Source organism: Loxodonta africana, chromosome 23, assembly GCF_030014295.1.
Source record: "Loxodonta africana isolate mLoxAfr1 chromosome 23, mLoxAfr1.hap2, whole genome shotgun sequence".
Taxonomy (NCBI): Eukaryota; Metazoa; Chordata; class Mammalia; order Proboscidea; family Elephantidae; genus Loxodonta; species Loxodonta africana.
In genome coordinates this window covers 37,963,598-37,986,243 of record NC_087364.1, presented here as the reverse complement: position 1 = coordinate 37,986,243, position 22,646 = coordinate 37,963,598, and the positions used below count along the sequence as shown (strand labels likewise).

The window sequence follows — 22,646 nt, the reverse complement described above, 5'->3', positions numbered from 1 at the left end:
ATTAAAACTTTCATGGTTTTGGTTGAAATTGCATAGGTCAATTTAAAAAATATTTATATGTTTACAATATGAGTTTTTTAATCAATGGACAAAGTATATTCCTCAATTTGTATAGGTGTTATTTAAATTATATCAATCATTTTTTTTTCTGCAGTCCACTATAAATTGACAGTCTTGCCATGGACAATGTGACTTTATTTATCCCCCTCCCACATTTTAATCATAATTAAAATTAACATATCCATTTTAATTCTGCATATAGTTTAAATATCACAAAAATATTTTAACATTGCTTAATATAGTGGCTGCTGACCAAAAGGTCAGCAGTTCGAATCCACCAGGCACTCCTTGGAAATCCTATGAGGCAGTTCTACTCTGTCCTATAGGATTCCTATGAGTCAGAATCGACTCAACAGCAATGGGTGGTAATATAAACCAAACCAAACCAAACCAAACCAAACCCATTGCTGTCGAGTCGATTCCGACTCATAGTGACCCTATAGGACAGAGTAGAACTGCCCCGTAGAGTTTCCAAAGAGCGTCTGGTGGATTTGAACGGTCGACCTTTTTTTGGGTAGCAGCCATAGCATTTAACCACTTTGCCATCAGGGTTTCCGGTGGTAATATATAAAAAAATATATAGTCAATGCTTATTTAGATTTAGTCTCTGTGTTAAGTTGTGCCTGTGAGAGTCTGGGCATAGCTTTTCTGGGTTCTCTTTTCAGGGTTTCACAAGGCTGAAATCCAGGTTTTGACCAGGTTGAGTTACCATCATGAGGCTCAACTATGAACAGGCTTGCTCCCAGGATTTTTTAGTATATTGTCAGAATTAATTTCCCAGTGACTGTAGAATTTATGGAAGCTTGCTTCTTCAAAGCCAGAAATGGAGAAGGTGGAGGAGAGAGAGATACAGAAAGACAGAGAGAGAGAAATAGAATCAGAGACTCCCTGCTGCTTTGGGATTCTGATTTCTGTGAAGGTCTAGAAAACCAATCCAAACCCCTTGCCTTGGAGTCAATTCCAACATATAGCAACCCTATAGAACAAAGTAGAACTTCCCTCACAGAGTTTCCAAGGCTGTAAATCTCTAGAGAAGCAGATGACCACATCTTTCTCCCACAGAGTGCAGCGGCTGGTAGCTTGAAACCACCAAGCTTTCAGTTAGCAGCTGATTGCTTAACCAGTGCACCACCTGGGCTCCAGTGAAAGTCTGGTCCTCTTTAAATAGTGTGTCTGATTACGTTATGCCCAACCAGGATAATATGTCTTTTCATTAACTCAAAGTCAACAGAATAGAGACCTTAACTACATAAACAAACTCTTCACATTTGATATATAACATAACATAATCATGGGACTGTTATCCTATCACTTTTGCCATATTCTATTGATCCATTGATCAAAAGCAGGTCACAGGTTATATCCACACTTGAGAAAAAAGGGTTACTTTTTCAAGGGAATTATTCATTGGGGGTTACCCAAGGATGTTTCCATCACAGCCTCATATTTATTCTTTCTTATGGTCATCATTGCTTCTTGGATTTCCATGTTTCCATCTTCAACATTAGGAACTTGCATTAGAATTGAACTTAGTTTGAGTATATTGGCAACAATATCTGAATTTTTATCTGGAAATGCCTATATTTTTTCAATTGACATTTTTATTAGGTTTGATAATTGACTATTATTATTATTATTTTGTAATTTAAAGATGCTGGAATCTTTTCATTTGTCTTCCATCCTTTTCATTTAAACATCAGTTCTCAGTCTTCTGTTACTCATTAAGGATCACATTTTTTCCCCCTCTGTCCTCTTTTAGGATTGTTCTGTTTGATATAATTTCCTATATTTTAATTTTTAATATTTCTTAAATTTATCATATAAGTAAATTTATAAACATAAAAGTAGACTTAAATTTGTATTCTTTTTTTTTAAGTTACCCAAGAGTTTGATCAGGATATTTATTTACAGATTTAATTTTTGGAAAATTTTCATGTGCAAATTCACTTCCACAACAGTTCTGTTATAATTAACATTCTTTAATATTCTTTGAATTAAAACATCAGTGTTAAAAAAAAAATACAGAATACTTAACTAAGATGTTATCTAAATTCCTTACTTTTTTCCCCCATTCATTTCCTTTTAGCATGGATAACTTCTCTCCATCCTTAAAGACTCAATTTAGAATCAAGATTTCCTAGAAAACTTTGATCCCACCCATGTCCTTCACCTCAGATGGGTATACAGCATAGTAGGTGGCTAGAAAATATTAGCTGGATGCATAATGGATGAGTCATTGTCAATTATAATTTTTCACAAGAAAACTAGCAATGCATTGTCTGTATTTATTACGAATTTATTTATTATGAATACTAGGCCAGAAATTCGCTATAGTTACAATTTTCAAGATAGAATAAATTAGTTCCTAATCGAAATAGTTTTGCCTAAGTGGCCTATACCATTTGAGTATTTACACATCTTTCAGGCCAATGATGCAGGGAAAATAAGGTTCCCCCAGCCCTGTTCCTTCATTCAAGCGCTCACTCTGTCTAAGTGTGCTGTACTTGGTTCAGGAAAGTTGGATAACATAATGGAAGGAGTAAAGATGTGGGCAACTTTCACATGTACTGTCCATCCTTACTGGGGACAGTCACTCTTAGTTTTTTTTTTTTTTGCAAAAATGCTACCAAGAACTCTGTTTATTCACCACAAAGCTTCTGCCAGCAATGTTATCTTATATAACTACAGTACAATAACAAAACCATGAAATTTAATAGTTTTTTTTTTTTGTGTGTGTATGTGTATGTGTGTGCTTTAGGTGAAAGTTTACAATTTGAGTCAATTTCTCATACAAAAACTTATACACACATTGTTATGTGACCCTAGTTGTACTCTCTACAATGTGACAGCACAATCCTTCTCTCCACCCTGTATTTCCCATGTCCATTCAACCACCTCCTGTCCCCCTCTACCTTCTCATCTCACCTCTGGACAGGAGCTGCCCGCATAGTCTCATGTGTCTACTTGAGTTAAGAAGCACACTCCTCATCGGTATCATTTTACATCTTATAGTTCAGTCTAATGTTTGTCTGAAGAGTTGGCTTCAAGAATGATTTTAGTTTTGGGCTAACAGAGAGTCTTGGGACCATGACCTCTGGCATCCCTCCAGTCTCAGACCATTATAGTCTTGTCTTTTTACTGGAATTTGAGGTCTGCGTCCCACTCTTCTTCTGCTCCATCAGGGATTCTAGGTTGTGTTCCCTGTAAGGGTAGTCATTGGTGGTAGCAGGGCACCATCTAGTTCTTTGGGTCTCAGGCTGATGGAATCTCTGGTTTATGTGGCCTTTTCTTTCTCTTGTGCTCATATTTTCCTTGTGTCTTTAGTGTTCTCCATTCTCTTTTGCTCCAGGTGGATTGAGACCAATTGATGCATTTTAGATAACTGCTTGCTAACTTTTTTTTTAAATTCCCAATATGGTTATTATTTATGGAATGGATAAAATATCTGTTATAGAAAATGTCACTATAGTTAGATTAATATATATAAAAAATCATCATGCCACATCTACCTTAATGATTTTGCAGAACTGCTGAAAGGGCAAATTTCATCAAATTTAGACAGGTTATAGTTGGAATAAGTAAATACAGTAAGGTATTAACTTACCCTAAATTTCACAACGGGCAGCTTCTAGACGATTTGTTGAAGCTGGATCTCGGCCATACAATGATCATTGGACAAGAAATCAGTTGAGCTGGACTAAAGTTGCCCAATTGTCTTAATAATGAATGCTCCACACTGTTTTAATTGGTTTAGGCTACACCACAGGTGCAGGCATAGCAATGGCACTCGGAGCATAAACCTGGTGATGTGCTGCTTGAACTCCATGATCAGAATAAGGCTCTGGAACTGATGTTTCCATCAGAGACAGTGGAGGAGGAACACATCCACCATCTTGTGTAATTTCCCCTGGCTGATAAATAACCTCAGAAGTTTGTAGGTATAAAAATGGAGCAGAAGAAGCAGCTGACTGAGGAACACCCCACTGCCACTGTCCTGGTAGACATTGTGCAGGGGCCTGGTAATGATATGCAGGTTGCTGATAAACCGGCTGAGCTACCATCACAGGAGAACTAGATATAGAACATGACTGCTGGCCGCAGCCACTCCTGGGAATGGTGCCTGAGGGCTCCTGGCAATTCAGGTCCGGTAACTCCTCTCCGGTTCTGAGCCGTCTCTTCCTCCTCCTGCTCTTTGGTTAGTTTTCTAACCTTGCCTTTGATGTTCAGGCTCCTAGCTTGTCATAAATATACTCGTTTCACTTGTTCTTTTCGAGTCTTTGTTGTAAGAGGGCTCGCAGGAAGCGTCTGTCTATTCCGCCATCTTGGCCCCACCTCTCCTGCTTGTTAACTTTTATGACTCAAATGCCACTCACCAAAGTGGGATGCTGAACCTTTTCTTAATATACTTTGTTATGCCAACTGATCTAGATGTCTCCTGAAACCATGGTCCCCAGATCCCTGCCCCTGCTACGCTGTCCCTCAAAATATATAGTTGTATTCAGGAAACTTCTTAGCTTTTGGATTAGTCTAGCCATGCTGACTTCCCCTGTACTGTGTGTTGTCCTTCCCTTCATCAAAAATAATTCTTGTCTACTTTCCAATTAGTGAATACCCTTCTCTGTCCTTCTCTTTCCACCCTCGTAACCATTCTTTTTTAACCATCAAAGAATATTTTCTTCTGTGTTTAAAATTTTTCTTGAGTTCTTATAATAGTGGTCTCCTACAATATTTGTCCTTTTGAGACTAATTAATTTCACTCAGCATAATGCTTTCAAGATTCCTCCAAGTTATGAGATATTTCACTGATTCATCATTGTTCTTTACAGTTGTTTAGTATTCCATTGTGTGACTATACCATAATTTGTTTATCCATTCATTCATTGATGGACACCTTGGTTGTTTCCATCTTTTTGCTATTGTAACAGTGGTGCAATGAACATGGGCCTGTATATATCTATTCATGTGAGGGCCCTTCTTTCTCTAGGTTATGTTCCAAGGAGTGGGATTGATGGATTGTATGGTAGTTCTATTTCTAGCTTTTTAAGGAAATGCCAAATCGATTTCCAAAGTGATTTTACCATTTTATATTCCCACCAGCAGTGTATAAGTGTTCCAGTCTCTCTACAACCTCTCCAACATTTATTGTTTTGTGTTTTTTGGATTAATTCTGGCCTAGTTGGGATGAGGTGGTATCTCATCATAGTTTTGATTTGTATTTCTCTAATGGCTAATGATATTGAGCATTTCCTCATGTATCTGTTAGCTGCCTGAATGTTTTCTTTGGTGAAGTATCTGTTTATATCCTTTGCCCATTTTTCAATTGGGTTATTTGTCTTTTTGTTGTTGAGGTTTTGTGATATCTTTTAGATTTTAGAGATTAGAGGCTGATTGGATTTCTCATAGTCAATTTTTTTTCCTAGTCTATAGGTTGTCTTTTTACTCTTTTGGTGAGGTCTTTGGATGAGCATAAGTGTTTGATTTTTAGAAGCTCCCAGTTATCTGGTTTCTTTTTTGGTGTTTGTGCATTGTTAGTAATGTAAAAATATGAAACACTTCATGAATTTGTGTGCTATCTTGCACTCGGACCATGCTGATCTTCTCTGTATCCTTCCAATTTTAGTATATGAGCTGCCAAAGCAAACACTAAACTTATATTCTTTATTGAATGTTTTGATAGTTTTTTTCACTTTTGAAAAATTCTCAGTTATTATATGTTCAAATATTGCTTCATTCTATTTTTTCGCTTCTCCACATTTGGACTCATTACAAATGGTCACTATGATTAATACATTTAGTGTCTCTAATTTTTGTTTCTTTTTTATTTGAAGAGCATTATTTTTTGTTTCGGTAGAGAGTCCAAATATTGGCTGATCACTATGAACTTGTGATGGCTTGGATATATACTCTGTTAGACCAGATCCGTGGAAAGCCCAACGTGTTTTTCAAGTGCATCCAGCTTGGTGGGACTCCGTCCTCAAACTGTATATCCTCTGCAGTTATTTTTTGAGTCTTAGTTTTAAGTTTAATTAGGTCAGGTTTAGAACAGGTTACTTTCTAAGGTGTGGCTTCCTGGTGTCTCATGTATCTGAACCAAAATTCAATGTCTTCCAGCCCTACTCTGCTTCTGCAATGTCTCTGCTTTATTCAACCCTGTACCAACGGCTCTTTGATAAGCTGGATGTAGTTTTTTTCCCTGCACCTATTCATATCAGTCTAAAGCTAAGGTCTCATGGAAAACCTTCACACACACTTCTGCCCATCATCCCTACAACTTCTTCTCCCTGGTTTCCTCCCCTACAGATTCCAGCCACATCAGTGGTCCCCATCTTCGGTCATTGTCTCTTCATTTCTTTCTTGTTTTGTGACATTGTTTAGCTATCTCTCAATTTGTCAACACTCTCCCTTTCTTGACCTTGGGCTCCCCATTTCAATTCATCCAGCTTTCTTGTCCCCTCCTGCCTTCTCATACTTGCCCCTGGGCTGATGTGTCCATTTAGTCTCATATACATGGTTGAACTATGTATGTTATTGTTTGTTTTATAGGTTTGTCTAATCTTTGGCTGAGGGGTGAACCACAGGAGTGACTTCAGTACTGAGTTAAAAGAGTGTTTGGGGGCCATACTCCAGGAGTTTCTCCAGACTGTCAGACCAGTAAGTCTGGTCATTTTTTGTGTGTGTGATTTTTAATTTTCTTCTACATTTTTCTCCAGCTCTTCCAGGACCCTCTATTGTGATCCCTGTCAGAGCAGTTAGTGGTGGTAGCCAGGCCCCATGTAGTTGTGCTGGACTAAAGTCTGGTGGAGGCTGTGGTACTTATGGTCCATTAGTCCTTTAGAGTAATCTTTCCCTGGTGTCTTTGGTTTACTTCATTCTCCATTGCTCCAGATGGGGTGGGAACAGACCAATAGACTTATCCTAGATGGCCGCTTCCAAGCTTTTAAGAACCCAGATGATACTTAACCAAAGTAGGATGTAGTACATTTTCTTTATAAATTATGTTATGTTATGCCAGTTGAACTAGATGTCCCCTGAGACCATGGGGGTATCTTCATTTCAGTGGAATTGATGTGGTCTGTATGACTTTGGCTTTCCTTTTCTGTCAGTAAATTGTCCTTAGGGAGTAATCAAGGGCAAGCATGGGGTTTACTTCCTAAGTTTCTCTTCTCTTAAGAACCACATTCTTACAATGCCAGTTCCCAATCACTGAAAATTTTTGTCTCATATATATATAAATATATAAAATATATACATAAATTTATAAATATATATATATTTTGTGTAGAGAGAACTGGCCTATTATTACTTAGCATTCCATTGCCTATTATCACTTCACACTCCATTGCAGAAAAATAAGTGCTTTTTGAAGCAAGGTAAGATATCATGTTACCATGTTTGCTTGTTTTATAAATTCTGCAGATATTAGAATTTCATGTGTGAATACCGTCAGTTTTAGTTTTTAAAAATATCACATAACAATGCTGAAATTTACAAAATCAGGTATTGGTAACATGAGGTATTCTTACCTAAATTAATTATCCTCTCATTGTAAAAATTTATACTTTATTGGAAGGCTACATTATATACCACCCCATCCTGATATTTGGCACATAACACAAAGGTCAACATGCATGTAAGAGTTATTTGTATAAAAGAAAAATTAAATGTAACTCATTTTTAAATTGTAGGCTTCAAAATTTTTCAGCAAGAAAACCTCACAATCTCTGTATCACCAAACATATTTTCAAGATCACTTCCTATCACATTATAATTAGCATAAAAATTCTACAATTTATATAATCCATAGGTCAGCTAAATCAATAAAATAACCTAAAAAGGAAAGAACAAATGAGTATTCAGCAGTGAATTCCCCTACCATATTGTTAAACCCTTTCTCATCCAATGCGGAATCTGTGTGAATCCCGTGATTGTGTGACATGCAAAGTCAATCTGTATGTTAAATATGTGTAAAGCTTCACATGCAAATACACACAAGTACATACAGAGTTTTTTTTTTCCCCCAGTAGTCTTGCTACAGACTTTACTTATGTTTTCTTTGGAAAATGGATACCACGGATCTCTGCATTTTGCATTTGTTCCACAGGGGCTTGTAAGTTTTAAACAAGATTCACATTAATTTCCAAACTTGAAAATGCTGCTCAAGTCTAGTTGCATAGGCCTAAACCAAAAAACCAAACCCGTTGCCGTCGAGTCATTTTCAACTTGTAGCGACCTGATAGGAGACAGTAGAACTGCCCCGTAGGGTTGCTAATGAGTACCTGGTGGATTTGAACTGCCAACCTTCTGGTTAGTAATTGTAGCTCTTAACAACTATGCCATCAGGGTTTCCTGGATAGGTTTAGGGTTTCAATTTTTCACAGAAAAAATTTCTGTTGGTTTTTGTTTTAATCTATGTGGACTCCTTAGCAGAAATGAATTTTCTTTTTCTTTCAGAATTTATATTTTACCACTTTCTTTTACTGACAAAGTAGCCCTCCCAGGATACCTGTTAGTCTCACTTCCCTCTATCTTCTTCAGATAGAATAAGGTCAGGTCCCTTAGGCTTTAATGAGAAAGGCAATCTCTTCATATTGCTCTCTTAGGGTGTATATTTTACAAAAAATTTTCATCAAATACACATATGAGTGCGTGTGCTTGCATATATATGATCTCTTTCTATGTGTGTATGTATGTACAATATTATTACCTTAAACTTAATACTACACTTTATAGTTTAGCATGATAACATTGATCAATTTATTAAATATAAACTGATTATTACATTTATTTAATACAAATATTCTTGTATTTATAAATAAGCTATTCAATTTTAGATATACAGAATATTTTAATGTGTGATTCACACATAATTTTTGAATGTAGTATTTTCAAACACAAAGTTTTCAGTTTTGAAAATTAACAGTTGATTTTAAATCAAGTATTTGATTTACATTTAACTGTAAGTGGTTTTTCCATCCTTTTTACATAGGTTAAACTTTCAAATGAAAGTATAGTATAGAATAAAGGAAACCGAATAATAGCTCTCTGTTAAGGGGAAATACTGGGAATGTCCATTTACTACTCATATTATAAGTAAAACATTCAAGGTAAGAATATTGCTGTCTTTGATTCAGCATAATGATATGAAAAAAGTGACATTTATAAAATTAAAACAAAAGTTAACCATGCGTTCCTTATCTCTAGAAAAGCTTAGATAAATATATAGAGATAGATACAGATATAGATAGATTGATTGATTGATATAGATATAGATAGATAGGTATATAGAGAGATATCTTTTATTTATTTATTTAGTACTTTCTCGTGAAACTCCTAGTTAGAAAACAAAACAAAATTGAGTTAATTCCAACTCATGGTGATTTCTTCATGTTTTGAAGGCTGTGAACTTTCAGAAAAAATTCAGTAGGCCTTTCTTCTGAGGCACTTCTGTTTAGGCTATGAACCACCAACAGTTTGGTTAGTAGTTGAGTGCTCAACCATTTGCCCAACTCATTTAAAAAAAAAAAAAAACCTTGCCATGAAGTAGATTCTGACTCATAGCAACTCTATAGGACAAAGTAGAACTGTCCCACAGTGTTTCCAAGGCTGCGAATCTTTACAGGAGCAGAGTGCCACATCTTTTCCCACAGAGCGGCTGATGCGTTGAAACCCCCAACCTTTTGGTTAGCAGCCAAGCCCTTAACCACTGTGCTACCAGGGCTTCTTTTGCCCAGCCAAGGTACTCTTAACCTCTAGTGACACAGCAATTAATATCTATCCTTAACCTAAGAGTTTGTGAAGTTATCCTATTTGCTTGAAATTAATAAAGTTTTCATGAAACAATAGCCTTCCATAAGAAAACCAAAAACAAAACAACAACAACAAAACTATTAGAAAGCTGAAAATACAGCAGAGAATCAGAGAATACTTGGAGAAGAAGTCTGAGCATGATAAGTAGTTTATTGAACAGAAATGGGCCTTGGAAAGGTAAGAATGATTTGACCTCATCTGTCTTTCCTTTTTTATTTATATCTTTCTTACTTTCTTCCTAGTTGGTCAGTGTACTCAGAATGGCTTTGTCCTTGAGTGGTTACGTTAGAATGTATTGCATGCCCCAGTCATGTATTCATTCCTCTTCCTGACTAAATAAATATTAACTTACAGATAACTTTTAATTTTTTCTTGAGTTATCAATCCACAGTTCTCCTTTTTTATAGGAGTTTGTTCTATTTATCTACAAGTTACAGAAAACCTCACACTGTATTGAATAGGAATTTTTTTTCACATTAAAAATGTCAGAAGTTGAGTAATTGGGCAGACTTTTGAAAGTTTCTTTAAGAGTGGTTAAATTCTTTGTTGTTGTTAGCTATTGTAGTGTCAGACTGTGACTCGTGGCGACCGCATGCACAATGTAACGAAATGCTGACCAGTCCTGTGCCCTCTTCATGATTGGTTGGGAATTGGCCTGTTGTGATCCATAGGGTTTTTACTGACTGATTTTGGAAGTAGCTTTCCAGGCCTTTCTTCATAGTCCATCTTATTCTGGAAGCTCTGCTGAAACCTGTTCAGTGTCATAGCAACACACAAAGCTCCACTGTTGGAGGAGTGGTGGCTGTGCATGAGGTGCATTGGCCAGGAATAAACCTGGGTCTCCTGCACGGAAGGTGAGAATACTCCCGTGAACCACCACTGCCCCTTAAATATATATATATATACACACACAATTTGCCCTAGAGCCAATTCCAATTTATGCAGCCTAATGTATTGCAAAATAGACCTGCACCCCATAGGGTGACCTTCTGGAAGCCAATTGCCAGGGTTTTCTTCCAAGATGCCTTTGAGTGTGTTCAAACCGCCAACCTTTAGGTTAGTGGTCAAGTGCTTAACAATTTGCAACACTGAGGGACTATTTTAAATCATCTAGTCCCTGTGAAATTATCTAGTTAGGTCATTGCCTTCATTACTTGCAACAACACAAAGGGTATATTCTCTATACTAATGAAAACAAATAGTCTCTTGACAGGGTGACACAAGGCACAGTTGAAGGCAGTGGTACTGTTTTGAGTAGATGGACTTTAAATTCTCAATAATAAGACACTCAGCCAAGAATTTACCGTCTATGAAGTCTGCCTAGATAAAGAGGAAAGACATAATGAGATTCATACCAGGCCTTCCCTGATTCTGTATCACCCACAGCACTTGGAGCTTGCATTTAATTTTTTAGTGCCTTACTCTTTTTAATTTTTTAAAAATTGTGTTTAAATGTACATAACAAAATTTACCATTTTAAGTGCGCAATTTAGTGGCGATAAGTATGTTCACAAAGTTGTGCGATCATCACTACTATCCATTTCTAGAACTTTTTTCATAACCCAAATAGAAACTCTGTACACTTTAAGCAATAAGTCACCATTCCCCTGTGTCCCAAGTCCCTAGTAAACTTTAATCTACTTTCTGTCTCTATGAGTTTGCCTATTATTGATATTTTCATGTAAGGAGAATTATACAATAATTGTCCTTTGGTGTCTGGTTTATTTCACTTAGCATAATGTTTTCAAAGTTCATCCATTCATTTATCCTTATGGTTGAATTATATTACGTTGTATGTATAGACTACGTTTTAGTGGATGCAAACTGGTTATCTCACTGCAGCTTTAATTTTCATTTCCCTGATGACTAATAATGTTGAGAAAATCTTCATGTGTTTGTTGGCCATTTGTATAAATTCTTTGGAGAAATATCTATTAGAGCCTTTGCCGTTTATTAAATTGGGTTGTTTGTCTTTTTGTTACTGAGTTGTAGGAGTTCTAAATATATTCTGGATATTAAATCCTTATCATATATATGGTTTTCAAATATTTTTCCCATGTTGTGGATTGTGACTTTTCACTGCCTCAATAGTGTCCTTGAATGCACTAAAGTTGTTAATTTTGGTGAAATTCAATTTAGTACTTTTTTTTCTTTTGTTATCTCTGCTTTTAAGAAAGAAGCCAAATCCAAGGTCATGAAGATCTGCCCCTATATTTTCTTCTAAGGGTATTATAGCTTTAGCTCTTAAATTTAGGTTTTTAAACTACTTTAAGTTGATTGAAAAAAAATTTATTGTGTTTTAGGTGAAAGTTTACAGTGCAAATTAAATTCTCATTCAAAAATTTACTCACAATTTTTTTTTTTTTTTGCAACATTGGCCACAATCTCCACAATGTGTCAGCACTCTCCCCCTTTCTCTTTCCACCCTTCGATTCTCTGTGTCCATTTGTCCAGCTTTCCTGTCCCTTCTTGCCTTCCTCTTGTTTTTGGTCAGGCGTTGCCCATTTGATCTCATATAATTGACTGAACTAAGTGTTATTGTTTGTTTTACAGTCCTGTCTAATCTTTGGATGAAAAGTGGACTTTGGGGTGGGCCCAAGATGGTGGTGTAGTGAGATGCTTCCTGTGGCGCTGCTTACAGCAAATATAAAAAAAAAAAAAAGTGAATGAATTACATATGACAAGCTAGGAGTCCTGAACATCAAAGGCAAAGTTGAGGAATCAGACTGAACAGCAGGGGGAGGGAAAAAAACTGTTCAGGAGCAGCAAGGAGCTGCCAGAACTGACCGAGTGGGAACCAGCACCCTGTAGGCCAATTCTGTCACTGCTGCAAGCATGGTGAAGCAAGCAGAGGCATTTGGGATGTGTTTTCCACACCAGGAGAGGCCAAAGAGTGGAGAATCTGTTCAACCCTCCAGAACAAGCAAGAAGTGGCATTGGCAAATGATAAGTACCTGAGTTTAAACTACCACAATCCAAAAATGCTCCAGAAAACACCTCATACCCACTTACCTGCTCCTTTTCCACTCTGTACTGGGTCCCAGCTGGTAGCATCCCCTGGGCCAGTAAAGGATGTTGTACTCACCCAGAGCCATTCCCCTGGCTTTGGAGAAGGAATAAATTAACAAACAGGGAAAAATTTAAAAATTAAAAAAAAAAAAAAACCTGCCAGCTCCTCTAAGCTGGGAACTTATGGCAGAAATACCTCCTTTGCCTAGGCACAGGCATAAGTGGCCCACAGACTTTGAATGCCTTTCACCCACGCATAGACATGTGTAGGCCCATTTTAATAGCATAGGCCCTCAGCACAGTACAACAGGGTATATACCTGAGGTCTAACTTCAACTGTTTGAGCTACATGGTGGCAAGGCAAGTTTGTGTCATTTGAAACTGCTCTATCTATTAAGCATGGTCCTTACCTACCTAAATCAGGGGGCTGAGGACTGGTGGCTCCAACCATGACACCTAACCACCCACAATGGCGGCCCTAGAATAAGTGGTGTTTCCCAGTCCTTAGAACCAACAGCATTGGCTGTCTATAGTCCAGGTGCAAAACCCACCCACCTACATGCTGTAGGGAACAGGGACATGCTTTCTTCACAGACACTCAGGGGTGATTGTTAGCCCCCTGCCTTGCTCAGTGCGTGACCTCCTACTGCCTACACCAATCACCGCTGCCTGTCTAGGACTGTAGGTGAAAGCCTGCACCACACACTTGGTGACTGACTCCCTGGACACCTGAGCTGAATCCATACAACAGAAGTGAACAGACTCCTGGGCTCATATACCTAGGAAGAGCTCTAACTACCTGGTGACAGGCTGTTAGCACTTCAAAGGTACCAGTAATCAAACTAGCTCACTCGAGCAGCCTATTCAGGCATATCAATACAAAGCACAAGTAGCTAAACACAGTAAGGAAACATAAAATAAATAAATACAATAATTTGTTGATGGCTCCAAGACAACAGTCAATATGAAATCACATGAAAAGGCAGACCATGATGGCTTCAGCAAGCTTCCAAAAGAAAGAATTGAGAAATCTTCTGGATGAAGAGAATTTCCTGGAATTACCAGAGGTAGAACACAAAAGATCAATATAAAGAATTCTTCAAGAGATCAGGAAAGACATCAGGCAAAATGTAGAACAAGCCAAGGAACACACAGACGAAGCATTTGAGGAACTTAAGCAGATTAGGGAAGAGCATAATGACAAATTTAATAAGCTGGAAGAATCCACAGAAAGACAGCAAATAGAAATTCAGAAGATGAACAATAAAATTCCAGAATTAGACAACTCAATAGAAAGTCATAAGAACAGAATTGAGGCAATGGAATTTGTGAGATTGAATACAAAGCATTTGCACCAACATATGTGAGGAAAGATCAGATAGAAAAATTTTTTTTAAAATGAAGAAACCCCAAGAATTATGTGGGGCACTATCAAGAGGGATAATCTATGAGTGACTGGAGTACCAGAATAGGGGTGGATAACAGAAAGCAGAGCAAATTTTTGGAATTTGTTGGCAGAAAACTTCCTGATATTGTGAAAGATATCTATCCAAGATGCTCATCGAACTCCAGACAAGGTAGATCCCAAAAGAAAGTCATCAAGACATATAATCAATTTATCAAAAACAAAGATAAAGAGAAAATTTCTAAAGTGGAAAGGGATAAACGAAAAGACACCTACAAAGGAGATTCAAAGAGACTTAGTTCAAACTACTCAGCAGAAGCCAAGAAGACCATGGGATGACATATATAAAGCTTTGAAGGGGAAAAAAAAAAATGCCAGCCAAGAATTATATATCCAGCAAAACTGTCTCTCAAACATGAAGGTGAAGTTAAAACATTTCCAGGTAAACAGAAGTTAAGGGAATTTGTAAAAACCAAACCAAAATGACAAGAAATACTAAAGGGAGTCCTCTGGTTAGACAATCAATAATATCTGATACCTACCCAAGACTAGAACACAGGACAGAACAATCAGATATCAACTCAGATAGGGAAGTCACAAAAGTAAATCAAAGCTAAAACACTTAAAACAGAGAAACAGATGTCATTATGTAAAAGATGACAACATTAAAAAAAGAGGGACTAAAAAATGTAGTCTTAGATCTTTCATATGGAGAGGAAGTCAAGGCGATATAAATAAAAGACTGGTTTAAGCTTAGAAGAATAAGGGTAAATATTAAAGCAACCACAAAGGAAACTAACAATCCTAAATGTCAAAATAACAAACAAGAAAAACATAAAGACTCAGCAAATACAAAATCAGCAACAATGAAAAAGAGGCAAAGAAAATATATAAAGAAAAATGACTCAGCACAGAAAATTAAGCAGAAAAAAGAAACTGTCAACAACACAAAAACATCAAACTGACAGCACTAAACTCATTAAAAAAAAAAAACTCATACCTATCAATAATTACACTGAAAGACAGAGATTAGCAGAATGATTTTAAAAAATGCTATCCATCTGTATGCTGCCTGCAAGAGACACACCTTTCACTTAGAGACACAAACTAAAACTCAAAGGATGGAAAAAAATATATCAAGCAAACAACAATCAAAAAAAAGCAAGAGTGGCAATATTAATTTCTGAAAAAATAGACTTTAAAGTAAAATCCAACACAAAGAATAAAGAAGGGCACTACATAATGATTAAAGTGTCAATAGACCAGAAGGACATAACAATAATAATATTTACACACCCAAGGACAGGGCTCCAAAATATATAAAACAAACTCTAACAGTACTGAAAAGACAGCTCCACTATTATAGTAGGAGGCTTCAACACACCATTTTCAGTGAAGGACAGAACATCCAGAAAGAATCTCAATAAAGACACGGAAGATCTAAACGTCACAATCAACCAACTTGACCTCATGGACATGTACAGAACACTCCACCCAACAACGGCCAAGCATACATTCTTTTCCATTGCACATGGAATAGACCACGTATTAGGCCATAAAACAAGCCTTAATAGAATCCAAAACATTGAAATATTACAAAGCACTTTTTTGACCAAAAGACCATAAAAGTAGAAATCAGTAACAAAAAGCAAGGGAAAAAAAAAATCAAACACCTGGAAACCGAACAATACCTAGTTCAAAAATTATTAAATTACAGAAGAAATTAAGGACAGACTAAATAAATTCATAGACTCAAATAAGAATGAAAACTCACCATACCAGAACCTTTGGAACAAAGCAAAAGCAGTGTTCAGAGGTCAATTTATAGCAATAAATGCACATATCCAAAAAAGAAGAAAGCATCAAAATGAAAGAATTAACCCTACAACTTGAACACTTAGAAAGAGAGCAGCATAAGACACACTCGAGGACCAGAAGAAGGAAGATGATAAAAATTAGGGCAGAATTAAATGAAACAGACGATAGAAAAACAATTGAGAGTTAACAAAACCAAAAGCTAGTTCCCTGAAAGGATCAATAAAATTGGTAAACCATTGGCCAAACTGACAAAAGAAAACAGGAGAGGAAGGAAATAACCCAAATAAGAAATTAAATGGGTGATGTCACAACCAACCCAACTGAAATTAAAAGAATTATAACTGAATACTATGAAAAATTGTACTCTAACAAATTTGAAAACCTAGAGGAAATGGACAAATTTCTAGAATCACACTACGTACCTAAACCAACACAAACAGAGGCAGAACAACTAAATAAACCTATAACAAAAGAAGAGATTGAAAAGATAATTAAGAAACTTCCAACCAAAAAAGCCCTGGCCATGATAGCCTCACTGGAGATTTCTACCAAACTTTTAGAAAAGAGTTACCACAACTAGTACTAAAAGTATTTCAGAGCACAGAAAAGGATGGAATACTCCCAAACTCATTCTATGAAGCCAGGATAAACCTGATACCAAAACCAGGGAAAGATACCACAAAAAAAGAGAATTACAGACCTATATCCATCAAGATCTTAAGCGCAAAAATCCTCAACAAAATTCTAGCCAATAGAATTCAACAACATATCAAAAAAAAAAAAAAACTCACCATAACCAAGTGGGATTCATATCAGGTATGCAAGGGTGGTTTCACATGAGGAAACTAATCAATGTAATCCATCACGTGTATAAAACAAAGGACAAGAACCACATGATCCTATCAAGCGATGCAGAAAAGGCATTTGACAAAGCTCAACACCCGTTCATGATAAAAACTCTCAACAAAATAGGAATAGAAGGAATATTCCTCAACATAATAAAGGGCATTTATACAAAGCCAATAGCCAACATCACCCTAAAGGGAGAGAGTCTGAAAGCATTCCCCTTGACAACGGGAACAAGGATGACCTTTATCACCACTCTTAGTCAACATTGTGCTGGAGGTTCTAGCCAGGGCAATTAGGCTAGTAAAAGAAGTAAAGTGTATCCAAATTGGTAAGGAAGAAGTAAACGTATCTGTATTTGCAGATGATATGATCTTATACACAGAAAACCTTAAAGAATCCACAAGAAAACTACTGGAATTATTAGAAGATTTCAGGAAAGTATCACAATACAAGATAAACATACAAAAATAAATTTGTTTCCTCTACACCAAAAAGTAAATGTTGAAGCAGAAATCACCAAATCATTACCCTTTACAATAGCCTCCAAGAAGATAAAATACTTAGGAATAAATCTAGCCAGAGACGTAAAATACCTATACAAAGAAAACTAAAAGACACTATTGCAAGAAACCAAGAGACCTATGTAAATGAAAAAAACATACCTTGCTCATGGGTAGGAAGATTCAACATTGTGAAAATGTCTGTTCTACCCAAAGTGATCTACAGACACAATGCAATCCCGACACAAATTCCAATGGTATTTTTTGATGAGATGGAGAAATATATCACCAAATTCATATGGAAAAGGAACGGGCCCCTGATAAGTAAAGCATTACTGAAGAAGAAGAACAAAGTGGGAAGTCTCACAGTACCTGATTTTAGACACTATTATACTTCCATGGTAGTCAAAACAAACTGGTACTGGCACAATAACAGATACATAGACCAATGGAACAGAATTGAGAATACAGACATAAGCCCAACCACATATGAAAAAACCCTATAAGAGCAGCTAATGATAGACAAAGGCCCAAGGTCTGAAATGGGGAAAAGAGAGACATCTAATAAATGGTGCTGGATATCTGCAACAAAATGAAACAAAACCCATACCTCACTGCACGCACAAAAACTAACTCAATGGATCAAAGACCTAAATATAAAATAAAAAATGATAAACATCATGGAATAATAAACAGGGACAAGGCTAGGAGCCTTAATACATGGCATAAGCAGTATACAAAACATTATTAACAGTGCACTGAGAGGCGGGGCCAAGATGGCAGACTAAGTAGACGCTACCGCGGATCCCTCTTGCAACAAAGACTCAGAAAAACAAGTGAATCGATCACATACATAACAATCTACGAACTCTGAACAACAAACACAGATTTAGAGACGGAGAATGAATAAATACGTGGAGACAGCGATTGTTTTCAGAGCCAGGAGCCAGCGTACCAGTCAGGTGACCTTCAGAGCCCGATTTGGGGCAGAGCCCAGGGGGGCAGATGGCACAGACAAGGGGCCCAGCCCTAGCCCCCGAACTTATCCCGGGAGGGAGCCCAGCCAGTTGGTGAGGGCGGTGAGGCGGTGCAGCCAGTGGGAGAAGTCCCCGGGAGGCAGTGACCGGTCTTGGAGCGGGGAGAGCAGCGTCCCAGCCGGGGGGCCCTCCCGCCGGGATTTTGGCGGGGAGCAGGCATGGTGCGAGCGATCCATAGAGAGACAGCATGTGGAAATCCAAAAGATTAACAATAAAATTACAGAATTAGACAACGCAATAGGAAGTCAGAGGAGCAGACTCGAGCAATTAGAACGTAGACTGGGACTTCTGGAGGACCAGGGAATCAACACCAACGTAGCTGAAAAAAAATCAGATAAAAGAATTAAAAAAAATGAAGAAACCCTAAGAATCATGTGGGACTCTATGAAGAAGGATAACCTGTGGGTGATTGGAGTCCCAGAACAGGGAGGGGGGACAGAAAACACAGAGAAAATAGTTGAAGAACTCCTGACACAAAACTTCCCTGACATCATGAAAGACGAAAGGATATCTATCCAAGATGCTCATCGAACCCCATTTAAGATTGATCCAAAAAGAAAAACACCAAGACATATTATCATCAAACTCACCAAAACCAAAGACAAACAGAAAATTTTAAAAGCAGCCAGGGAGAAAAGAAAGGTTTCCTTCAAGGGAGAATCAATAAGAATAAGTTCAGACTACTCAGCAGAAACCATGCAAGCAAGAAGGGAATGGGACGACGTATACAGAGCACTGAAGGAGAAAAACTGCCAGCCAAGGATCATATATCCAGCAAAACTCTCTCTGAAATATGAAGGAGAAATTAAGATATTTACAGATAAACACAAGTTTAGAGAATTTGCAAAAACCAAACCAAGGCTACAAGAAATGCTAAAGGAGATTGTTTGGTCAGATGACCAATAATATCAGGTACCAGCACAATACAAGGTCACAAAACAGAACGTCCTGATATCAACTGAAATAGGGAAAGCACAAAAACAAACAAATTAATTCTAAAAAATAAATAAATAAATAAAATAATACACATAACAGGGAATCATGGAAGTCAATAGGTAAAAGATCACAATAATCAAAAAGAGGGACTAAATACAGGAGGTACTGAACTGCCAGATGGAGAGTGATACAAGGCGATATAGAACGATACAAGTTAGATTTTTACTTAGAAAAATAGGGGTAAATAATAAGGTAACCACAAAAAGGAATATCAACTGCATAACTCAAGAAAAAAGCCAAGAAAACGTAACAACTCAATTAACATAAAGTTAAACATTATGAAAACGAGGATCTCACAATCTACTAAGAAAAACGTCTCAGCAGAAAAACGTATGTGGAAAAATGAAATGGCCAACAACACACATGAAAAGGCATCAAAATGACAGCACTAAAAACTTATTTATCTATAATTACGCTGAATGTAAATGGACTAAATGCACCAATAAAGAGACAGAGAGTCACAGACTGGATAAAGAAACACGATCCATCTATATGCTGCCTACAAGAGACACACCTTAGACTTAGAGACACAAACAAACTAAAACTCAAAGGATGGAAAAAAGTATATCAAGCAAACAATAAGCAAAAAAGAAGAGGAGTAGCAATATTAATTTCTGACAAAATAGACTTTAGACTTAAATCCACCACAAAGGATAAAGAAGGACACTATATAATGATAAAAGGGACAATTGATCAGGAAGACATAACCATATTAAATATTTATGCACCCAATGACAGGGCTGCAAGATACATAAATCAAATTTTAACAGAATTGAAAAGTGAGATAGACACCTCCACATTTACAGTAGGAGACTTCAACACAGCACTTTCCGAGAAGGACAGGACATCCAGTAAGAAGCTCAATAGAGACACGGAAGACCTAATTACAACAATCAACCAACTTGACCTCATTGACTTATACAGAACTCTCCACCCAACTGCTGCAAAATATACTTTTTTTTCTAGTGCACATGGAACATTCTCTAGAATAGACCACATATTAGGTCATAAAACAAATCTTTGCAGAGTCCAAAACATCGAAATATTACAAAGCATCTTCTCAGACAACAAGGCAATGAAGCTAGAAATCAATAACAGAAAAACTAGGGAAAAGAAATCAAATACTTGGAAACTGAACAATACCCTCCTGAAAAAAGACTGGGTTATAGAAGACATCAAGGAGGGAATAAGGAAATTCATAGAATGCAATGAGAATGAAAATACTTCCTATCAAAACCTCTGGGACACAGCAAAAGCAGTGCTCAGAGGTCAATTTATATCGATAAATGCACACATACAAAAAGAAGAAAGAGCCAAAATCAGAGAACTGTCCCTACAACTTGAACAAATAGAAAGCGAGCAACAAAAGAATCCATCAGGCACCAGAAGAAAACAAAGAATAAAAATTAGAGCTGAACTAAATGAATTAGAGAACAGAAAAACAATTGAAAGAATTAACAAAGCCAAAAGCTGGTTCTTTGAAAAAATAAGAAAATTGATAAACCATTGGCTAGACTGACTAAAGAAATACAGGAAAGGAAACAAATAACCCGAATAAGATACGAGAAGGACCACATCACAACAGAGCCAAATGAAATTAAAAGAATCATTTCAGATTACTACGAAAAATTGTACTCTAACAAATTTGAAAACCTAGAAGAAATGGATAAATTCTTGGAAAAACACTGCCCACCTAAACTAACACATTCAGAAGTAGAACAACTAAATAGACCCATAACAAAAAAAAGAGATTGAAACGGTAATCAAAAAACTCCCAAAAAAAAAAAGCCCTGGCCCGGACGGCTTCACTGCAGAGTTCTACCAAACTTTCAGAGAAGACTTAACACCACTACTACTGAAGGTATTTGAAAGCATAGAAAAAGATGGAGTACTACCCAACTCATTCTATGAAGCTACCATCTCCCGGATACCAAAACCAGGTAAAGACATTACAAAAAAAGAAAATTATAGACCTATATCCCTCATAAACATAGATGCAAAAATCCTCAACAAAATTCTAGCCAATAGAATCCAACAACACATCAAAAAAATAATTCACCCTGATCAAGTGGGATTTATACCAGGTATGCAAGGCTGGTTTAATATCAGAAAAACCATTAATGTAATCCATCACATAAATAAAACAAAAGACAAAAACCACATGATCTTATCAATTGATGCAGTAAAGGCATTTGACAAAGTCCAACACCCATTCATGATAAAAACTCTTACCAAAATAGGAATTGAAGGAAAATTCCTCAACATAATAAAGGGCATCTATGCAAAGCCAACAGCCAATATCACTCTAAATGGAGAGAACCTGAAAGCATTTCCCTTGAGAACAGGAACCAGACAAGGATGCCCTTTATCACCGCTCTTATTCAACATCGTGTTGGAAGTCCTAGCCAGGGCAATTAGGCTAGACAAAGAAATAAAAGGTATCCGGATTGGCAAGGAGGAAGTAAAGTTATCACTATTTGCAGGTGACATGATCTTATACACAGAAAACCCTAAGGAATCCTCCAGAAAACTACTGAAACTAATAGAAGAGTTTGGCAGAGTCTCAGGTTATAAAATAAACATACAAAAATCACTTGGATTCCTTTTACATCAACAAAAAGAACACCGAAGAGGAAATAACCAAATCAATACCATTCACAGTAGCCCCCAAGAAGATAAAATACTTAGGAATAAATCTTACCAAGGATGTAAAAGACCTATACAAAGAAAACTACAAAGCTCTACTACAAGAAATTCAAAAGGACATACTTAAGTGGAAAAACATACCCTGCTCATGGATAGGAAGACTTAACATAGTAAAAATGTCTATTCCTCCAAAAGCCATCTATAGATATAACGCACTTCCGATCCAAATTCCAATGTCATATTTTAAGGGGATAGAGAAACAAATCACCAATTTCATATGGAAGGGAAAGAAGCCCCGGATAAGCAAAGCATTACTGAAAAAGAAGAAAGTGAGAGGCCTCACTCTACCTGATTTCAGAACCTATTATACAGCCACAGTAGTCAAAACAGCCTGGTACTGGTACAACAACAGGCACATAGACCAACGGAACAGAATTGAGAATCCAGATATAAATCCATCCATGTATGAGCAGCTGATATTTGACAAAGGCCCAGTCAGTTAATTGGGGAAAAGATAGT

General features: G+C 36.9%; 1 non-coding gene across 1 annotated transcript; it reads right to left on the bottom strand.

Moving 5' to 3' along the window:
* Window positions 1-5,598: 5,598 nt before the first annotated feature.
* On the bottom strand, window positions 5,599-5,704 carry LOC111752333 (U6 spliceosomal RNA). The gene has a single exon (XR_002787296.1). It is a non-coding gene; the product is annotated as a U6 spliceosomal RNA (small nuclear RNA).
* Between the last annotated feature and the right edge of the window lie 16,942 nt (window positions 5,705-22,646).